This window comes from Paramisgurnus dabryanus, chromosome 19, assembly GCF_030506205.2.
Source record: "Paramisgurnus dabryanus chromosome 19, PD_genome_1.1, whole genome shotgun sequence".
In the NCBI taxonomy this organism is placed as follows: Eukaryota; Metazoa; Chordata; class Actinopteri; order Cypriniformes; family Cobitidae; genus Paramisgurnus; species Paramisgurnus dabryanus.
Window position 1 is genome coordinate 11,262,316 of NC_133355.1, and position 21,991 is coordinate 11,284,306.

The window sequence follows — 21,991 nt, forward strand, 5'->3', positions numbered from 1 at the left end:
GGTCCCCAATATGAGAACCACTGATCTAGACTGACAAAAAAATTAAAATCTTTATTTTCAAGAGTGTATCACATAAAACGCTATACATAAACGAAGCACGCGAACATCACTCTTTAAAAATCAATTATTTGAATCATCATTATCGATCAATGTTTTTGGTAGCCTAATCTATGTCAGTAAACACAGACTGTGCCATTATGAGTCCACCCAACTATAGACTTTCTGCATCACCCAACTTTCTGCTGAACAAACAATAGTGAATGGAAGAGGGAGGAACCATCGCCGCTCCAGGTGTCGCACCAAACACACGGGCCACTTCGCTGTCGATCCGTCTCAATCCAGATCAACGTCTCTCGGTGTCATCGCATCGTTTACACGGTCCTACCAACCCGTGTCTGTACATCTGATCGTTGACGATTATATGATTTCAAAGCTAAAGTGGTTTCGAAACTGCGGATGCCACACAGTTTGTTTGTTTGTCATTATCCCCGGAGTGTCACCTTGCGTTTGTGCCGTTGCCCCACAACTTCATTACGTCATTTGCATGTATCAAGGTAAGTTTGACGATCGGATGACCATCATTTATCGATCATTTATTTATTATCGATTAATCTGTCGTTTTAATGATACTTCGCGTACTTCAAGGAAGCATCGGACGGTCTGCTTTCGCGTTGGCTTGCTGTAAAAGGTATTGTTTCGGCATGTCTGTAGGCTATGTTCGAGATGAATTCAGATTAAACAGTCAATCGTTTGGCAGTTTACTTTTATTTACATGACAGCGATCGTGATATCTGTATTACAGTAGCTTACATGACGCCTGTATTGTTTTGCATTTCGGATCGCTGCCCATTTAATCTCTGCCTGTTCGGGTTATTTTTAGGAAGTTTCTCATTTGAAGATCTTCAAGCCATTTTTAGCTGTGATAGTCCAGACATGTCAAAAACATTTCACGTTTATGTTGTTGGCAAGTAGATGTTTGTTTATTTTAGTTAACTTTTAGACTTTGAGGCCAAATTATTTCTTGATACACGATTACGACAGTTATATTGAGTTTGGCATTTTCAGTGTAGATGCTACAGTAAGCCCATTTACTTTTACTTAATTGTTGAATTTAACACCAGGCATTAAAGTAACGATAAGTAAATGAATGTTTTTAGTTGTAGCCTAATTATTTTCTTTTAACAGCCAATTCACCCACACAGGCTCATCGTAACGTCTGTTTTGCATTTAAACAATAACTTGTTGATGCAGAAAAGCATAGCCTATCCATCATTTAAAACCAATTATTTTAGAAAGGATAAAACAAGCCATGCACTGCCTAGCATCAAATTAGGTTATCATCAGTTATCTTCCATCAGCTTATTGATTTTTTTCGACATTGACTTTTTCAAAAACATTATCTATTACGCTTTTTTCTTTTCTGTAGCGATCAGTGGCTTCGGATGGTCTTAAATCTAAACCTAATGTTACTTTGTGAGATAATACAGTTCCAGGGCGGGGCTTTGGTGCTTTACTTTTTTGTTTTGTTCGTTTTTCCCCCTTCCCCTCTCTCTGAAAGCTTGTCGGATGCTTGTCAGTTCGCATTTAACTTACCATTATCAAGGCTCAAAGCCTTTCGCAGAGGACGGACTCCGATTTACCGGGAGTTTTTTGGATAACGGTCCTGTTGAATCGGGATATTCGAGGTGACGGATGAGGAATATGTGAAATAAGCATTTTGCTTCCTTAAGAATGCGCATGACTGATTTTTTCTCTCAGGAGGATAACTAATACATACACATATGGTAAGACAATGCGAATCAATGCATAGTTTGAATAGTAAACAGTAATTGAGTTAGTATGCACCTTTACAAGTAAGAATACTTATTTTTGTGTTTGTTCAAAAACTAACTGGTTTGGTTATGAATAGATGGAGGAGGGAGATTTGTGAATACATTATCATTATCATAGTTGTCATTGTGCCAAGAAACATCCCACATTAAGAAATGCTTTAGTATGCTTAAGTATTTAGTATACTAAACTGTAGTTAAAATACTAGATACTGTAAAGTATTAAATTAGTAAATAATAAAGTATACTACAGTATTTACTTTAGTTTCTCAATTAATGATTATAAGTAATAGCCTATGCATTAACAAAGTGTAGTAATTACTCAATTACACTACAGTTTACTATGTAAATAACTACTAAAGTGTACTAGATTATTTTTCATCTTGCGATGTTTTGTACTTTAAAAGTTCATAAAACAGTAAAATAACTTGAGGCAAACGACACAACAAACATCAGTAGGACTTTGTTTGGCTTGTATTATGAGATGAATGGCAGGGGTCCGGGGCCCGGGGGACTGCTTCTGGGATGACGTCGTCAGCACACTGGCTAATACCCATTTGCTTTGTGATGAGGGCTCTGAGCGACATGACTTTGAGCTGGATACTTTAGCTTTATTCCTTTTGTGGGTCTGTGTGGGTACGGCTTGCAGTTTTGGATGTGTTCTTGCGAGGGTTCATGTGTACAGGTTCAATATTTGTTTTGTCAGATAAGCTTATGTGCTTCGTATAACATGTAAATGAACTAGTTTTGTTCAAGTCAGAAATGTTATGTAATACAAATGAATCAGCATGATTATACAAAAGTCATTTCTAAAATGTAAAAATGCCCAATTTATGCTTAAATACAAATAAGACCTGTTTCAATACTGTGCTATTTTTCGTAATTTTCCCAATTTCCTGATTCCTGAATGTATTACAGCCAGTTGTTTATCAAACAGACTTTTTTATTCAGGTTATAGAAACTCCCTAAAGCAACATCTGCACGTATTTTTCATGTCCTGGGTTGAACATTCAGGTGATAGTGAATTGAACGGTACAGCTGTTTTTGTGTTTTGTACTGATAGACAAAGAACACACCTTGCAGCAGCGGTGGGAGATATTTGCATGGGCTCTTAGCTAAAGTCACTTCCTTTTTATGCGCAGCTGCTTACTGTACTTTGTAAAGTCTCATTGAAACCAGTTGTTTACTTGACTTCCGTGCGCACGCTACACACCTTTTGACAGGATACATCAAACAAACTCTAGCGTGTCTATTTGGGATTGGACGAGTGGGTGTTGTAGAGCTTGTTTGAGTTGTGAAGAGACCTAAGCAACCTTAGAAATCCCAGCTGTGATTGTTTTGAGATTGAAAGAAAAAGTGCTTGAATGTTGCCTAGCCTTTCTTGGTTATTTTCGCTCTTCATCTGAGAAGGGTCAGAGGGCTTCAGTTCACCTAGGCATATATTTAAATGAAAAATGTTTGTCTTCTGCGAATTTTGTTGGGTAAATGAGAAATGAGTGCACAAACTTAAAGGATTAGTCCATTTTCCTAAACAAAAATCCAGATAATTACTCACCACCATGTCATCCATCTTTCTTTGTTTAGTTGAGAAGAAATTATGTTTTTTGAGGAAAACATTCAAGGATTTTTCTCATTTTAACGGACTTTAATGGACCCCAACACCTATGCGAAACTACGCCCCAGTGTTTACAAGTGTGGAGAAAGAGGACCGTTCCGACCTTGTTGTATGTCGAATGATACTAAATAATGTCTTTGTGTCAGTTTATTGTTTAAAATGGTCTGCAAATGTACGTTTCATATATGTAACACTTGACCTTTCCACGTCATTACTCAATTACGTGAGGTCGCGCTGGCGCGTCACAGGACCGGAGAAAGACGTGAAGTTGTGGTTTAAAAGTGCATATTTTTTAATTTTTCTTGCCCAAAAACGACAACCGTTTTGCAAGATAAGACCCTTATGCCTCGTTTGGGATAGTTTAGAGTCCGTTAAAATTTCAATTTTAAACTGCATTAAAACTGTTACGTGTTGGGGTCCATTGAAGTCCATTAAAATGAGAAAAAACCTGTAATGTTTTCCTCAAAAAACATCATTTCTTCTCGACTGAACAAAGAAAGAAATCAAAATTTTGGATGACATTGTGGTGAGTAAATTATCTAGATTTTTTTTAAAGAAAATAGACAAATCCTTCAAGTATAAAATGTTAAAGATAAATTCTCGTTGATGTGCAATCTTTATGATATCTGCGCATCTGACCAGGGCTGTGCGATATTGAATGAAAATGTGATATGTTGGGATAAATAATGTAATATACTATACACGATGTGATCATACTTTATAGTTATCTATTTAATTGCAAATTATAAAACAAACATACATGTTTTACATTGTCTCTGGTTAAAGAAATCATTGCTCATTTTGGTCTTTCAGTCTCTCTGCATCGACCTAAAACTTTGACTATGGATAACTTTGAAAAATATTAAAATGTTATTATCGGTATATCGTGCAGCCCTAAATCTGACAGATACCTTCATTCAAAGCGTTTTATGGCACATTCAGTGTACAAACTTCAACTACAGGAGCTCTAACCAATATCAGGGTCATAGGCAGAACCCATTGACATAAGGATTTTTTGCTTATGTTCACAGGATTAAATAACAGTAAGTATCTCCAAGGTCCTAATTTGAAACACCCCTTTGTCACAAGACAATTTTCACTCGTTTCATCCGCACCATTTGTAGTTTATAGCCTGAACTTGTGCCGACCTTGTGAAGTTGACCCTGTGCGTCCCCTCGACATTCTATGACTTAACAAGCATTTACGGTCCTCCTGCAACTCCCTAATAGCTCAAGATCCGCTCGCTGGAGGAAGGGACCATTAACATTATCAGTGGCTTTGAGTACAGGGAGCGGGGAGGGAAAAACAATAAGCACAAGGGTGCCATTGTGAAGGATCAGCAGTAGATTACTGGAATTCTTTTTTCGGTGGCCTGAATAAGCTTGTAGTTCCCCCATCTGGACACAGCAGAAAAGCTTACATTCGCAACTTTAATATTTTAATGCCTTTGTTATACCGGAGCAATTCGAGGCTGCTTAACCATTAGTGTCATTTGTACAATATAGGATTGTTTTGGGAAAGTTCGTACGGTAGTACTTTATTATGCAACTAAAGATTTACAGTGGAGAAAGAGAGATGGATATCTATTGAAATCTTTTTTTCTTTAATTCAATACTATAGTGTGTATAACAATAACATGTTTCATAGTCACATCATTACACGTACTAAGTCAATAAAAACACACCTTCATTTAGAAGATGAGTGTGTAGATGGCTTTGGTTTTGGTCACGCTTATGTCCTCAAGTGAGGTGCAGTTTTACCTGTTTTGGGCTAGTTTGCATAACTGTCTGTTTGATAAACAGCTGACTTTAGTGAATCCAGTCTAACACAACAATAATCAGGAAAAATAGTTAGAAGAATTTGCATACACACACTATTTTAAATTTTAAGGGGACATTATCAGATGGTGAGAGATCATTTGCCATTCATCCTCATAGGAACAATAATTCTTGTTATAAAGAAGTATTGCGTCTAGTTATTTTCCCTTAGGGTGTTTATGTACTGTACCTTTGATATGAATAACAATGAAACATTGTTACCTCAAGAAAGTTTTTTTTTACCCGTTCTTCAGAACAATGACAATATTGTAATTGCGCACATAATAGCATGAGATATAAATTATGTAAGTCACGTTCCAATACTCCACCCATAGTTTTAGGGCAAGTAAACACGTGTTTAAAATTAAAGTGTTAGTGATCATGATGACACGTCTTAATTGAGTTACCAAATACTTGTTCTCACTTCTGTATTTCATTTAAAACTCTCTCATTTGCATTTTGACCGCTGCCCCAGACCATCTGATTCGAAGCTGGCACCACGGCCGAGCAGCTTCGCCACGCGTGGTCAACATGTGGGCGCTAATCCTGCTATTAGGGTAATCTGCTCAATAGAGAGCACACCCAGCCTCCATCAGAGCCCTCTAGCAGACAAAATTAGGGCTGAAGAAAAATGTTTTAATCAGTAGGATTAGGTACAGCCGAGGGGGAGGAGAGACTCCGCATGAAGAATTTAATTTGCGCTAAGATGTCCAGGTTAGGGGAGAACAGATGTCTTCCTAAATTGGTTGATATTTATTTAATTATATACCTATTTGTGTGTTTTGTTTGTTTTCGGCAGTTCATCATAGTTGTTTAGTAGGATTTACATACAGTGGCCCCAGAAAGTGTTGAGGACGGTATCTTTGGAAATAATGAGACCAAGAAGAATGCAGCTTAAAAAGATTTCCAAAAGCAAGAGGGGCCGTAATATCGCGTAACATCGCAATATGCACATAGTAATGATATTAATATTTCAAAGTTACGTTTAGTCAAAGTTTTAGAAATATGCATATAGCAGATAGACTGATTAGACAAATAGAGTAACGTTTTTTTCCCAAAAGGAATGTGAAATGGATGTTAGTAGTTACATTTAAAAATATATATAATTTTATTTGATTTCCAAATTTAAAGCATTATCATATTGCATATTGTTTTTTTAGCAAGTTATCACATATCAATTTTCTTCAATAGTGTGCTGCCCGATCTCAAAGGTTTGAAACTTTTACCTAAAAACATAAATTTAGGACCACACTCTAAAAAAAAATGGTGCTATATAGCACCAAAAGTGGTTCTTTGCTCGTAATCATAGAAGAACCGTTTTTAGTGCCATATAGCACCGGTGAAGCACCTGTGTAGAACCACATAGTGCCATGTAGAACCATATTTGGTGCTATAGTGTTGCTATATGGCCCCCCTATGGTTCTACACAGGTGCTTCACCGATATAGCCCCGATTGTTTTTAGAGTGTATTTGGACGCCTTATGGTTGGTAAACTGGTGAAAGAGGAAAACATCAAAGGCAGAATATTATACAAATAAATTAAGAATATTTATTCAGTTTTTACCCACGGCAGTAAATCCGCCCTTACACAGAACAGCCAAACTAACTGTACCTGTTTTTCCAGAGTGAGATAAGGATATTGTTGATATTTTAACGTGCAGTTTACAATTTGTGTATTTAACCAAAGAAACATTGTCTTTTTTGACAAAAGCAGAAACAATTCAAATCTCTGCAAATAATCTTCAGTCTTTTAATGCTGACTAATGATTTTTCGGAGACGGTTGTGATGTCATAATGAAAATGTTAATAATAACATGTAATGCCTTTTCGATTATAGCAGTTGTTGTAGAGGGTTTGTCCAGCATTTGTGTTTGTAAGCTGTGTTGGGCATGCAATGCATAATGCCAGTGTGTATTGGAGAGCTTGGCATATGGACAAAAAAGAGAGAGAGCTAAGCAGGGCATAGCTTTGGCACTCGAGAGCACAAGTGATGGCAGTGTGTATCTTCCTGTCCAATGTTCCAACAGGAACAGGTTGGTACTGTATACTGCACACATCACTGTTTTGACCATGACCTCACTTTCATCATGTCCAGAATGTTGCTAGCCATCACTGCAGGCAACATTTGTGACTTTTCTTTAATTGCTGTCAACCATATCAAATCAGATTTTACCATAGAATATGATTCCCTTATATAAAAGACCAAAACATACAGGTATATGAAATATTAATGCCATTTTATTTGAGTCTAACAAACTTTCTATTTAAGATTATGGTAGCAAGCCATTGTTGCTATTATCTGAAAACCACACAAACAGCTGTTGCAGCTCCACCCTTAGGCATAAATGAAACGGCCATTCTTCACTTGAGCACGTCGTATAAACCGTCCAGGCTGACTCACAGGGTTAAAATCTTTTTAGTGTATAGGTAGTTTATGTTGTGTTTCAGGCTTTGATTCACTGTAATGCCTTTGTAAACTGGATAGGACAGATTCTGCAACCCAAACTTGCCTTGTTGGTTTCATTTTAGTTGTTTGCTGAGACAGAACAGACACCCACTGTGATTGATTGGTTTTTAAGACTCTTTGTATTGTCACATGTTTTGTGGAAAAGTTGTTTTTAAATACCAGGAAAGACAAATGTTTAGCTTTCCAGAGGTTTGCATTTGTGTCACTAGATGCTTTATGTGTTTATTTTTGAGGGCACTATGAGAGATAACATGTAATTTAGATTACATTATACAGACCACAGGCAAATAAAGGCTACTATCATACTATACTATGCAATGGTATATACAATGCAAGGTAAAATTATGCTATGCCACCAACACTGCACCCTTTTTAAAGGGACACTTCACTTTTTTGAAAATATGCTCATTTTCAAGCTCCTCTAGAGTTAAACAATTGATTCTTAACGTTTTGGAATCCATTCAGCTGATCTCCGGGTCTGGCTGTAACACTTTTAGCATAGCTTAGCATAATCCATTGAATCTGATTAGACCATTAGCATCACGCTAAAAAATAACCAAATAGTTTCTATATTTTTCCTATTTAAAACTTGACTCTTCTGTAGTTACATCGTTTACTAAGGCCGACGGAAAATTAAAATTATTTATTAAAATATTGAAACTCTTTGGTTATTTTTTAGCGTGATGCTAATGGTCTAATCAGATTCAATGGATTGTGCTAAGCTATGCTAAAAGTGGTACCACCAGACCCGGAGATCTGCTGAATGGATTCCAAAACTGTAAAAATCTAATGTTTATCTCTAGGGGCTGTTTACACTTGGTATTAAGATGTGTTTTCATCAATCGGATCACAAGTGGACGAGAGAGACACATTACGTTTACACCTGGTATTTAAATTAATCTCTTTTGTCCACTTTCGACCGCATCTGTGCTGAATACTGTGAGGGGGTGCTCTGTGAGACGGTGGGCGAGTCTCTCTGCTGTCATTCAAACGCGAGCGGGAGTAATTATGAGTTTATATGGACGCAAACTAATATAATGTTGGAGTCCCCTGCTTGTTTAGCAAGTAAACATGCTGCACAGAGTTTTGTACGTTTATATGTTAGAGCTTTCTCTGAATTTTCAGCGCAATTGATGAAATAGGATCGCCCAACTTTCACGCTTTTAAAACGAAACTATGGAGAACACCCGCAGTAGTTTTATCAATGAAAGGCTAAAAATAGCGCTGTTCACCGTATGTTCACGGCAGAAGTAAAAAAAGACGTAAAATTAGTGTTTAATACCTCAGATTAGATAAATGGGCGGAGAGAAGGCGGTCGCGTGTGGCTGTTCGAAAACATTCAACCACATTGCGTTCCGCAACTCCAAAGCGATCCGATCGAAAGTGGTTTCGACTACCTCTGAATGTGGTTGAAAGTGGTCGAAAGTGGACGCGTTCAAAACGTTTTGAACACCGTTTACACCTGGAATTAACGTCGTCCACTTGTGATCCGATCAACGAAAACGCATGTTAATGCCAAGTGTAAACAGGCACTAGGGGAGCTGGAAAATTAGCATATTTTAAAAAAAGGGGAGTGTCCCTTTAAGAGTGTCTATGCTGTACTATACTTTACTATACTATATCATGCAATATTATACTCTGTGGTACGGAACTATGCAATACAACAGTACAGATACTATACTGATCATTTGCGATGGAGTATCGCATTCTTTGGTGACTAATCTGATTTCAAGAATTTCATGTTTTGTCAAGGCACCAGTGTGATTTTCATTGCATCTGCTTTGCTCTTTATGTAGTGCACCTCTGTATTTTCGAATCGAAACTTGCTAATAATGTCTCGTCTCTCTGGAGATGTCCCTGTTGTGGCTTTTTTTCTGGACTGATTGCATGTGGATTTCAACTAATTGGATCCTGTGGATGTCAAGGCCTTGCAGCTGTAAATTATTCAGCGTCTGGTTTGTCTGTAAAACAACATGTCAGAAAACTACGCTTTATTTCTTCATTTGTGCATTCTGTGAGCAAAATAATATATTGTGATTAAAACATCAGGTGTCGGTTTGCCCGTCATGCGCATTAAAAATAACAGAGTGATTTAATTTTGAATAAGCTGTGATTTTGAATGAATCAAGTCAAGTCAGTCTTGGTCATATGACAGTGAGCTTTATACATTTCACAATGTGAAAAACTGATCTGGAATATTTACAAATTTCCTCTTTCCTACCAGCTGTTCCTCTAAGAAAGAGCTTTGAGTTTATTAATAGCTCAAGCCCAGAGGGAATTCCTTATTGAGAAAAATACAGCTAACATTCAGCTCCAGACCCATAATATCCAATGGAGTCTGTTCGAATAACTCATGTTATTGTAGTTTGTATCTTGCAAATTGTATTTATGGACTTAATAGTAAACTTATAAAGTACTTGTGAATTATAGTGTTGCTTTAGCAGTACAAAATGAATATTGAATGCGCCGTAAGTCACTTTGGATATAAATGTCAGCCAAATGCATACATGTAAATAGTACTATAAAATGTCCTAGTGAAATCAATAAACTGCCCTTAAAGTTAAATCTTAAGCTATTTGAGCAGCCATTTTGTTTGAAGAGTGTGGTGGTTTCATCCAAACAAAGGGTGTGTCTCAATCACTTTTGCATTACATTGTGGGAATTTTTATGGAACAATCATTCCAGTGCATTGGAAGGATTTTGCGAACGGTAGACTCCCTGATTAGTGCCCTGACTACTGAACAAGGGAGCTGATTGAGACGCAGAGAAATTCAGTTGTCTGTTGTACTTCCTCCTTTTGACACTTTTGAGGAACAAAAGTGTTATTGATGTGATTGTAAAACAAGTAGTCTTAATGGTCATCACATGATGCTGCATATAGTTCATTTTGGAAGTTTGTGCTGCAGGAACAAGCAAAACTCTTACGTATTTTTACGCTGGAACAAGCGATTGTACTCGGTTTAGAAAGATCATCTGAATAAGGTCTGCATTTTAGAGAGGACGTGAGCAGCTTTACTTTACTTCCTTACCTTGGGGTGACTGGGATTAAAGGGTGTAATCCACCTAGTTTTGGCACCAGACGTCCAGCTGGACTGACCTCAAATCCCTGAGAGCCCGACATATTCCTCAGGGAGACGAGCGCTCGACACCACCATTTTGATCAGGCGTGTGCCAAAACAACACTTTATATCATAGGATGCTTTTGTCACATTTTAGCCACAGTTCAGTTTAATGCAGTAAAGTTACATTTAATATGTAATTTTTTGGGTCATATTTAGCCCCAGTATTACATGAAATCTACTGTAATACCATTAAGATCCTATCCAATTCTCTTGAAAAAATCGTGTTACGATAATGTGAAATAAATGATATTAGATGTTATATAATATGATATATGAGTGCGGTTCAAAGATTAATCGCAATTAATCACATACAAAATAAAAGTGATTTTTTTGCATAATTTATGAGTGTGTGCTGTCTGTAATTATTATGTATATATAAATACACACACATTCATGTATGTATTTAAGAAACATTTACACGTGTGAATAAATAAATAAATAAAACAATTCTAAAATGAATATATTATATTTATGTGAGTGTGTTTAATATACATAATAATTACACACAGTACACATATATTATGCAAAAAATATTTTATTTTGTATGTGATTAATCGTGATTAATCGCGATTAATCTTTGCCCAGCACTATTAAAAAGTATACATCATGTTAGTATTTTTTTGTAAAAACGTTATGATTTTTTTAAAATTAGGTAAAGAAAAGTTAGAAGTGTGACGAGAAGGTGCTACTGGCATTTCCTGTTTTTTTATGGCTGTTTTCTTTAATTAGCAACATTGAATATGTTAACGCGGCAGTGATTCTTTCACAGATTTGTTGTGGTGTTGTGTTTGTGTTATTGTTGTCAGCAAGAGTGATAAGCTGACGTTTCCTCTGTAGGGTGCGAGTCGGTCCTCCTCTCCGCTGCTCCATCAAAATTCCAGCTATTGTTGCACTCCAGTGGTTGCTCTATAAACAGGAAGTAGGACCTCTCATCTAAGCAATGGCTTCCTGATGACAACACACACACTTACACACGCACGCACACACACACACACAGATCTTATTCCCTTGGTTAAATATATGCTCACACACATACAACCATATGAGCCACCCCCTCACAACCACCATTGTACACACACATACCATATGGGAGATGGGTGTGACGAGGGAGTTTCATTAGAAAAAGACAAATCTTCCCTTACCAGAACAGGAACATGCAAAAGAAGAACAGAGAAGGAGGGTAGAGTTGAGACGGAGAGAGATGGGTTTTCATGGTGTTAGATTACCTGCCCTTTACTGAACTAACCAGAGTGAGAGAAACCAGCCGTTTTAAGAAACCTGAGCTTATTTTCTTGGCATAGACTACCGAGAAGCCCTTACAGTAATATACAGTCACATTATTTACTATTATTATATTATAATAAACTACAGTATTTACAGTAACCCAGCGGTTGGGTTTGTCCATATTTTACCCAACCATGGGTAGAAACAACCCAGCATTACTTTAGATGAAGTTTTCATCATAATTTGCACATGTATTCTGCCCCTGTATTCCCTATCTTAGACTAGCATCACTTTTATTAATGCTTGTATTCTTGTATTATTACTCTAAAGTATGTTGGGTGGTTTTAAATCCATGCATGGGTAGAACCAGCGCGTGAGTCATAAATGAACCATTGCTGGGTTGTTGTTACCCAACCATTGGTTGAATCAACCCAAGCATAGAGTAATTTTAAATCCAATGTTGATTCTGTCCATATTTTGCCCAACCATGGGTTCAAATCAGCAACTCAGCATTTTTATGTAGGAAAGTGTAGGATCATTTTAATAAAACATTAATTAAGGTGCGTAACTTTCCTCGCACCATGTGCGATGCTTTAAATCCTGGGGCTCGTTCAGAAAGGTCTGCTTTTACTTTCAGATTTACCTGGCAGACAATGCAACAGATAAAAAAATCACCTAGCAATCACAGAACTTGGCAGCTGCATAGCAATACCCTGGCAACCAGCCACAAAATCCCTTTTGCAAGCAGCATTCAGTTTTTAAATATCAAAATCTTGGTTAGGAGATAACATCTGTGGCTTTATTGTTCTGGTATATACAGTATTTGGAATGCGAGGGTTATTGCAGTGCAAAGGCAACATTAATAAATTAACAGTCAGAGAGACAATACTTTGAAGGCCACAAGAAAGACATCTGGCTGCCCTGCACGCCTCTAACCGAACAACCGCGATCACATCTCTTGCCAAGGACGCAGATATACTTACTAACACCAGACGGGCAGGTCTGGAGAAGAGTGTCTGTTTTGGGCTGCCGTCAAGGTCAGTGAAGCATATAGGTGCTGGAGAGGTGCGAAAGTGTGCACGACACAAGATTTGATCGAATGGTGTAGCTGTTAGGTGAAGCACAGGTTGAAAACATTATATGATGTCATGACGTTCATCGGAAGCATGCGGCATGCCAAATATGGGTCAAACCTGAGAGCTCTACTGGTGCAGATCTGGCAACCCAAAGCCAGGCACTTAACCCTTAGCACTCCCAAGGGGCTACAGCAGCCCCTCCATTCAACAGTCGCTCACCCTGCGGCTATTTCCCAAGAAGAGGTTTATGTTGCTCAGTGCCATAACATATGCTGGACTTAAAGATTAAAGGCTTGGGGAAGAAGCTCAAAAGCACCCTGTATTTTCGTTACGCTGCCTGTTCTTTCACTGTGTTTATTTGTCTTTACCATCATCTGTGGAAGTGTATGCACTATATGCAGAAAGAAAAATAAAGAGAGGGAGACAAAAATAAAGAGAGAGAGAGTGTCTGAGCTGGCCTTACCGTGATAATCTAATCCCAGTTCTGAGGTCTTTTTTTAGAGAGCAAGTTAATGCCTTCAGATTATAGTTCTGCTTTAGACCATGGCAACCACCCGAGTGCATCTGCAAGCCACTTACATTCACTCTATCTGTTCAACAGACACCCACCCAAGTGTAAAAAGAGGCATTTGAGATAGCAAGGGTATTTCAATGCTAAATTTAATCCCAAAATCAAGCTGCCGTTTTAGTAAATAGGATATTTATCATTGTTTAATTGTACTATTTACTTTTGAATTGTATAATGCTAAATATCTTTAAAGGGATAGTTCAGAGAAAAATGTAAAAATCTGTCATCATTTACTCACCCTCAAATTGTTCCAAACCTGTATAACTTTCTTTGTTCTGATGAAAACAAAGATATTTTGCAAAGCATTTGTAACCAGTATATCAGATCTGGGGCACCATTGACTTCCCTAGTAGGAAAAAAATTATATGATGGAATAGGGTTGTGCCGATGAACGATAGTATTGTGTATCGACGATCGTCAGACAAATCGCTAATAGAAGGCTTTCATGGCGATAGTTGGCGATGATTATTATTATCATCATAGTTTCACATTAACATGCGTTTTGCATGCTTTTCCTCGCATGAGAGGGTTTGTGGGCTTCACTTTGCGCAAGAGAGCTTGAAATGTGCACGGATGCATGCACGTGAACTCAATGTGTGCATCTTGGACTTTTGCTTGGACCTGAATGTGCGCGGCATGGACTCCTTCTAGCACCTGAACTTGTTATACGCACAGCTCTGACATTTCCTTGCACTAGAGAGGTTGTTTGGCATGCAGAGGGTTAAAACCAACTAGTTTGTTGTTCCCACTCCCTGGCACGCAGGAAATTTTAGAGCGCCTGGCCTTAAAGGGACACCATGAAACTTTTGGCCACTAGGGGGTGCTAGACACGTATTTTTCACTTCTAGCGCCCCTAGAGCCCACAAGCGCCGCAGCACTGTCGCAAAGGAAAGGAACTGGCCAACCTTAAAACTAAACTAAAAACTAAACATTTAAAATGCTAAACGATCAACATTTTGAGACAACAGGGAGAAACGCAGTCATGTTACAACTTTCTGATGAGGAACTCGTCGTGGCAGAAGCCATTTCTCAATCTGAAGGTTGCAGCCTCCGGATGTCGTATTTCTAAGCTGTATACGTCATCAAGACTGTCTTATTTCACAATATTAACAATTACAAAGTTGACTATTATACTTAGTTAATCGTAAATTGTTGCAGTATGCTTATGACTTGCGAATGTAATGCTCAGTTTACCTTAATAACCCAGGCTTGATGACGTGTGCAGCCTGCATATTTGACCTCCGGAGGCTGCAGCCTTCCAATTCAGAAACGACCAGACGTATTTCCTTGCCTTTTTCCAAACAAATATTGTTGCATCCTCTCTCTCTCCCTCGCCACCAGGATTTTCCGCAATGGCGCTCGTTATTCCTCTTTTTTGTGTGAAAATCGCTCCAAATCCAAGTAAACCGATGCGTTTAGGTCTGCCGCTTTGTAATACGTCACGCGAGTGACAGCGGAACGCAGCAAATGAGGAAGAGAGAAGAGAGAAACGCTCGGATCTGATTGGTGAATGAATAGGGTTTGGTTTTACACTGTGAGCAAGTTTGAGTGCTATAGCATCCTGGATTGTAATGTAAATATCATAGACACAGTAAAAAGAAAGGTAAATACGTGAACACAGCATCTGAATACAGGGAACTATATGCAATATAATCGCCGTAATTTATAAAGAACATCGCATTTATGTATGAATCAACAGTTTATATAAAAAATTGCCTTAAAGGGGAATCGAACCCGGGTCGCCCGTGTCATAGGTCCGTGACACTAAAGACTGTGCCACAGAGTCACATATTAGAAACTGCTCTCTACACTCCTTAAGTAGCCTCCAGCAAAATTCACGTTAAAAACAAATTGTGTGGAGGAAGTGACGTATGCCGTAAAGCAGTCGAATTTTGTAGTTTCTTTTTGTGCTCTGGTTACTACCACAAACCCTAAGTTTTAAAATACGAGTAAAAGTGATACAGACCCCGTCAGGCTATGGTAGACATGTCATTCAACCTATTTAAAGTCGATGTACTATCACAAGGGTCTTGAAAATGTATTATGAAGGTTGAAAAATTACATGGTGTCACTTTAAAGGTACACCATGGAACTTTTTGGCCACTAGGGGGTGCTAGACATGTATTTTTCACGTCTAGCGCCCCTAGAGGCCACAAGCGCTGCAGTTCTGTTGCAAAGGTAAAGAAGACATTCTTAAGTAGGGCTGAAGGATACATCGAATTTTCATCGTCATCGCGATATGAACTCACGCGATGAACACATCGCAACAGACAGCCTTGACGCAATGAATGAAGGGAAAACGGTAAGCGCATGTAATGAACGTTTGACCCATCAGGTTTAGTCCTGAAGACATGCCCTGCGTTCCAAACCGCATACTTGCATACTATATAGTAGGCGAAAAGCACTACTTCTCGTACTCTTTGCATACTATATAGTATGGAAGTAGGCAGTTTGGGACGCACGGATGGTTTGCGCGTTCATGCTATTAGGCCAATCAGGGGAACCCCCAAGTCAGCTACGCTCAGATTGATTTGTGAGGTGTCAGTTGCGACGCTGTGCCTGTTAGCAAAAATTATGGCGAGGAAAGAGAGAAGAGTGAGGAAAATGTGTTGTCAGACGAAGACCTTGTGGTGAAAAGAAACAACACTTCAGCTAGAATTATTTTGGATTTAGGAGAGATGACGCCACAAACACAGGTACTGTTGAAGCGGTGATTCACATATTGCGTCTATTGCGCGCTCAAGTTCATTATTTCAAATGTATGTACGCTCTGGAAGCGCCGTGGTCGCGACTCGCACGCGGTGCGACGCGCTCGTTATTTCCAGGTATTTCAAAAACATTTTAACTTTTCAGAATGACACAAGCGCAGCGTGCAGGTCATGTGACAATGACCTACGTGTCTAGCGTTTTTCCATGTGAATGGCCCCTAAAACGTGAAAAAATATAAAATATTTATCGCAACTCACATCGTCATCGCAACATTAAACAATGTCATCGCAACTTTTCCTCACATTGTGCAGCCCTACGCTTAAGGTCACAAAGTCACGTGATATAAGTCTCTCTCTAAACACTCCAAGTAGCTTCCAGTAAAATCCACGTAAAAAAAAGAGTTTGGGCGCCAGACAGGACTTATATATGCAAGCATTATAACATTACTTACTAGTACAAAAGCATGAGGGCCAAGTCAGCATCGGTCTGGAACCCCTCCTCCTTCTTTAGTTCACGCCAGCGAGCGAACGCTGGCCCAATATAATTGATCCTCATCCTTCTTTTTATTCTGTCACTCTCCGGTTTTCTCTTTCTGGTCTCCTCTGACAAAACCTTGGGATTCTTTTTCTTATTTGCTGCTTCGGTCATGACAAAAACATCAGGAAAATAAATAGTTGTGCTCTCACGTCCGAATCTGAGGAAGTGGAGGAAGTGACGTATGCCGTAAAGCAGATTTGTAAGGTTTTTGTATTGTGCTAGGGTTACTAGCCGAAACCCCAAGTTTAAAAGTACGAGTAAAAGCGATACAGACCCCGTCAGGCTATGGTGGACATGTCATTCAACCTATTTTAAGTCGATTTACCATCACAAGGGTCTTGAAAATATATTATGAAGGTTGAAAAACTACAAAATGTCACTTTAATGATGCGGATGGATTAATGGAATCAGTTTTAAGAGAGTTGCAGTCATAAAAGTGTTGCTCTTGCTTCTTTTTTGTCCACCAATCAAGTGACTTGTCATAAATAAGTAAAAATGAACAAATAAATAAATAAATGAGTAAATACTGCCCCGCCCCCTAATACTATCGTGTATCGGCGATCTCAGATAACTGACGATAGGACGATCTCTAAATGGGGCATATCGCCCAACACTATCATGGAAGTGAATGGTGCCCCAGATTTCTTTGGTTATCAACCTTTTTCAAATGATCTTCATTTGTGTTTTGCAGAACAAAAAGACATTTATACAGGTTTGGAACAATTTGAGGGTGAGTAAATGATGACAGAATTTTCATTTTTTAGTGAAACACTGTTGCAAATTCTATACAAGTCAATGAAAGACAGGTGAATAGCTCAGTATTTGTGTGTTTGTTGGTCGAGCTGTGTGGCTGCATAGGTGTTATGTCATACTGCTATCAGGAACACTGCAGAGAGGCTTGGGCTTGATATTACATAAGACATACTGCTGATGTCTCTCTCTCATCTCTCTCACTGCTGACACACACACACACACGCACACGCACGCACACGCACGCGCACGCACACGCACACGCACACGCACACACACACACACACACACGCAGACACACACAGACACACACACAGGTTTCCATGTTTTGTGGGGACATTCCATAGATGTAATGCATTTTATACTGTACAAACTGTATATTCTATTCCCCTTACCTACCCCAATCCCTAACCCCAACCATCACAGAAACCTTCCTGCTACCTTAGATTTTCAAGATACATCATTCTGTTTGATTTATAAGCTTGTTTCCTCATGGGGACATCAAAATGTCCCCACAAGGTCACAAAAACACTGGTATTCCTATCTTTGTGGGGACAATTGGTCCCCACAACGTGATAATTACCAGGTACACACACACACACACACACACACTATATGTGCACACTTGCATGTTTTTGCTTAGTCCCTTAAAACACACAAATAGACCCACCTGTAAAACATTTCTCAACATTAGTATGGCTATTTTTACTTTCTTCATAGCATTTTATACTAATTATATATACCTGTATACCTTTAATCTCTACTGGAAAAAATAAAAACACTGATCTAAGACCAGTCCATTATCTCCTTATTAGAATAGTTGAACTACGAATTTTAACAGTAGTATGCAGTAGTATAATCTTATCAGCAAATGAGAATTGCATGTCAATAACACACGCACGCACGCACGCACACACGCTTTATTGCAGTGACTGCAGTGTTGTTATTCCCAGTGCTATACGATTGACATCAGCAGTGCTGGTTGAATTGTGCTGATCTTGTGAGTTACAAATATCTACAACTCCCATCGCCTGGCCTCTCATGGTGCTTAGTTTTATTTAGGATACATCACACACACTGACGTGCAACATGTTTGTTTGGCATCGGTACAACGGCTAACATATGTGCGTGGTGCACTCACATACCGACACTCGCACACACGCAGAGATTTTGGCTCTGGGTGTGTTAGAAAGAGCACGCGTGTGATGGAAGGGGTCTTTCACATGAGGAGGATACACACATGCACACAAACTGGCTGAGAGCAGAGGAGCAGTGTCCAGAGCATGGGGCGTTTATGCTGAGCTGGTGTAGCCGTCAGGTTGAATAAGCGTGCAAACAGTTGATTCTCTATAGCCATTCATCAGCCACAGAAAAGATAAGGTGGCAGAGAATGGAGCTCTCGCTCTGGGCTGTGTCCCTCGATACGGGCTTGAATGTTTCTTCGACTGGAACCCGGTTGTCTTTGTGTTGGTTTTGTGCCTGTGTGTGTTTTGTACGGGCACATGTGTTGCCGACTTGTGTAAATGGTGTGTTAACACAGGAGATCCTGCTTTTAAATGCACTTATAATAAAGATGCGTGGACATCCTGCCTTGCTGTTTGCAAAGGACTTCCTCAAGCATATGGCTGCTAATGAATCATTAATCATTTAATTATGATTTAACTACTCCAGCAGTAGTGTGTCACTAAAGCCGAGCACTTCCAATATGGATAGATGACAGTTTTGGGTAATGATATATTATGCTTTGTCTGGTAATATTTATCTGTAGGTGTAGTCACTTACAGAATTATACACGTATGTTTTTGGGTGTTTGGAATGTGCACGTGACTCGATGGATCTCTCTATAGTGCATTGAAAGTAGTTTAACCTGATAACTGTGTGTTTAGACTGTGCCAAGTAGATTTCAGAGTTCAAATTGTGCTAAAGTTGAAATGGTATATAAAAACAAGTATGTATTAAATGACAGATGTAAGTTGGAGATTAGTGTTGGTTCATATACCGATAGCTGTGTCCTAAATGACATACTATAAACTACTACAGTATGTACTTAACCATTAAGGGGGTATGTAGTATTGTCCCAAATGGAACACTTAATGTTTTTTTACGAACCAGATGTATGGTTTCCCTGACGAGCGCAAATGGCTTCAAACGTATAGTACAACGCAAGTCAATGAAAATCACTTTGTACATTGTTCTTTTAGTGTCAGTGTAATCTGTTTCAGCCAATAAGAGCTCAGTCACCATCAGACTGAAGTGTAAATGTCTCCGCAGGTGGACTTTCCTTTCATGGCATTTGATCTTTTCCTTCACGTAAGGGAAACTGCAGTCATTGAGTCCATGAAGTGTCCAGGTTTGAACACTTCATTTATTCTGTTGAATGAGTGTCACATCTGGGAACTTGAAGTTAACACTTTTTTTTAGAAATTATGAATGAAAACACTACTTGCACAGGTAATGCATCAAATTACATAGAATAGTGTTTAAGTATGCGATTTGGGATGGAGCGAATATCTTATTGAATTTAGACAATACACAATATACATCTCAGTTAAAGTTGCAAAACTCTGGGAATTTTCAAGGCTGGAAACTTTCCATGGGAATTTACTGGGATATATGGGAATTAACATGAATATAGGAATTAACAGGAATTAATGGGAATAAAGTGGAAATTTTGAAAAAATTGCACAGTTGCCTATAACAGGGAACTTAAATGTAGTTAAAAAATCTTGCAGCATAATTTTGTTTAAAACAAGAAGATTTAATGCACTTTCAGTTCAATTTCTACCCTGCACATTCCTCAGGTCCTATTTACACATACATGGTTATTTTAAAAAACAAACAATTTCCCTTCATTGCGGCCTTTGTTTACACGCAAACGGAGAACTCATTTCTGAAACTAGGGATGCTCGGATTGATCAGCCAATAATGCTTGCTATGCTTCTCAATGAATTACGATGAAATGCCACTACATCCAAAAGCCAGGAGGCGCTCGCGTGCAGAAACTCAATATGCGCTGTAGACGAATAACAATACACACGCAGCTATGAAACGCAGCTCCAGGAAATGGCTTAAAGGAATAGTCCATTTTCTTAAAAGAAAAATCCAGATAATTTACTCACCACCATGTCATCCAAAATGTTGATGTCTTTCTTTGTTCAGTCGAGAAGAAATTATGTTTTCTGAGGAAAACATTGCAGGATTTTTCTCATTTTAATGGACTTTAATAGACACCAACAATTAACACTTAACTCAACACTTAACAGTTTTTTTCAACGGAGTTTCAAAGGACTATAAACAATCCCAAACGAGGCATAAGGGTCTTATCTAGCAAAACGATTGTCATTTTTGACAATAAAAATAACAAATATACACTTTTAAAGCACAACTTCTCGTCTAGATCCGGTCGTGATGCGCCAGCGTGACCCCACGCAATACGTCATGACGTCAAGAGATCACAGAGGACGAATGCGAAACTCCGCCCAAGTGTTTACAAGTGTGTTAAAAGAGGACCGTTCCGACATTGTTGTATATCAACTGATACTAATCAATGTCTTTGTGTCAGTTTATTGTTTACAGTGGTCCACAAATGTGCGTTTTATATATGTAACATGTGACCTCCCTACGTCACTACGCATTTCGTTAGGTCGCGCTGGACCGGACCTAGACGAAAAGTTGTGGTTTAAAAGAGCATATTTTTTTTCTTGTCAAAAATGACAATCGTTTTGCTAGATAAGACCCTTATGCCTCGTTTGGGATCGTTTATAGACCTTTGAAACTCCGTTGTTGTTATCATAAGTTTTACCCTGTAGTCTGGTGTCACAAATATATTCTTAGTATAGTACATTCAAAAATAGACATTGCATAGTTTTCTTAAATTTCTAATATTCGATATACACCTGTATTGGCCAGCCCAACTTCTAATGTGTCGCACATGATCCTAAGGAAAAAAGTGAATGGTGAATGGTTTACGTAGTAACTGTAACTGCTGAAACCATAAACACCCGATCATAACCACTCAGAGAGACCGTAGCTGCTTGTAGACAGGGACATGGTCTCTATAGGGAAGTGTATTTTTATAAATCTTGTTTTATGCCTCTGTTACATGGAAAACATAGCAGGCCACAGTTAAGTAGTGTTCATTGTGTCTTTGTTTCTGAAACCATGCAAAACAAAGACGTCCTTCACCCTGCGTAAGCTCTATCACTAAGCTTTACATATGAGCTGAATAGAAACGTTTGTGCCCGTACTCCGTTCGATTTTATCGTATGACCACATCT

General features: G+C 38.6%; 1 protein-coding gene across 4 annotated transcripts in view; it reads left to right on the forward strand.

The window, feature by feature from the left end:
• Window positions 1–246: 246 nt before the first annotated feature.
• Window positions 247–21,991, forward strand: part of znf516 (zinc finger protein 516) — a 54,920-nt gene continuing 33,175 nt past the window's right edge. For 2 of the 4 annotated variants that reach the window (XM_065288810.1, XM_065288827.1), the window contains exon 1: window positions 247–554. The gene's annotated coding sequence lies outside the window, so the exon portion shown is untranslated. Of the gene's footprint in view, window positions 555–1,554; window positions 1,785–17,671; window positions 17,695–21,991 lie in introns of those variants that run through there. The other 2 variants (XM_065288816.2, XM_065288822.1) reach the window with 2 other exon arrangements.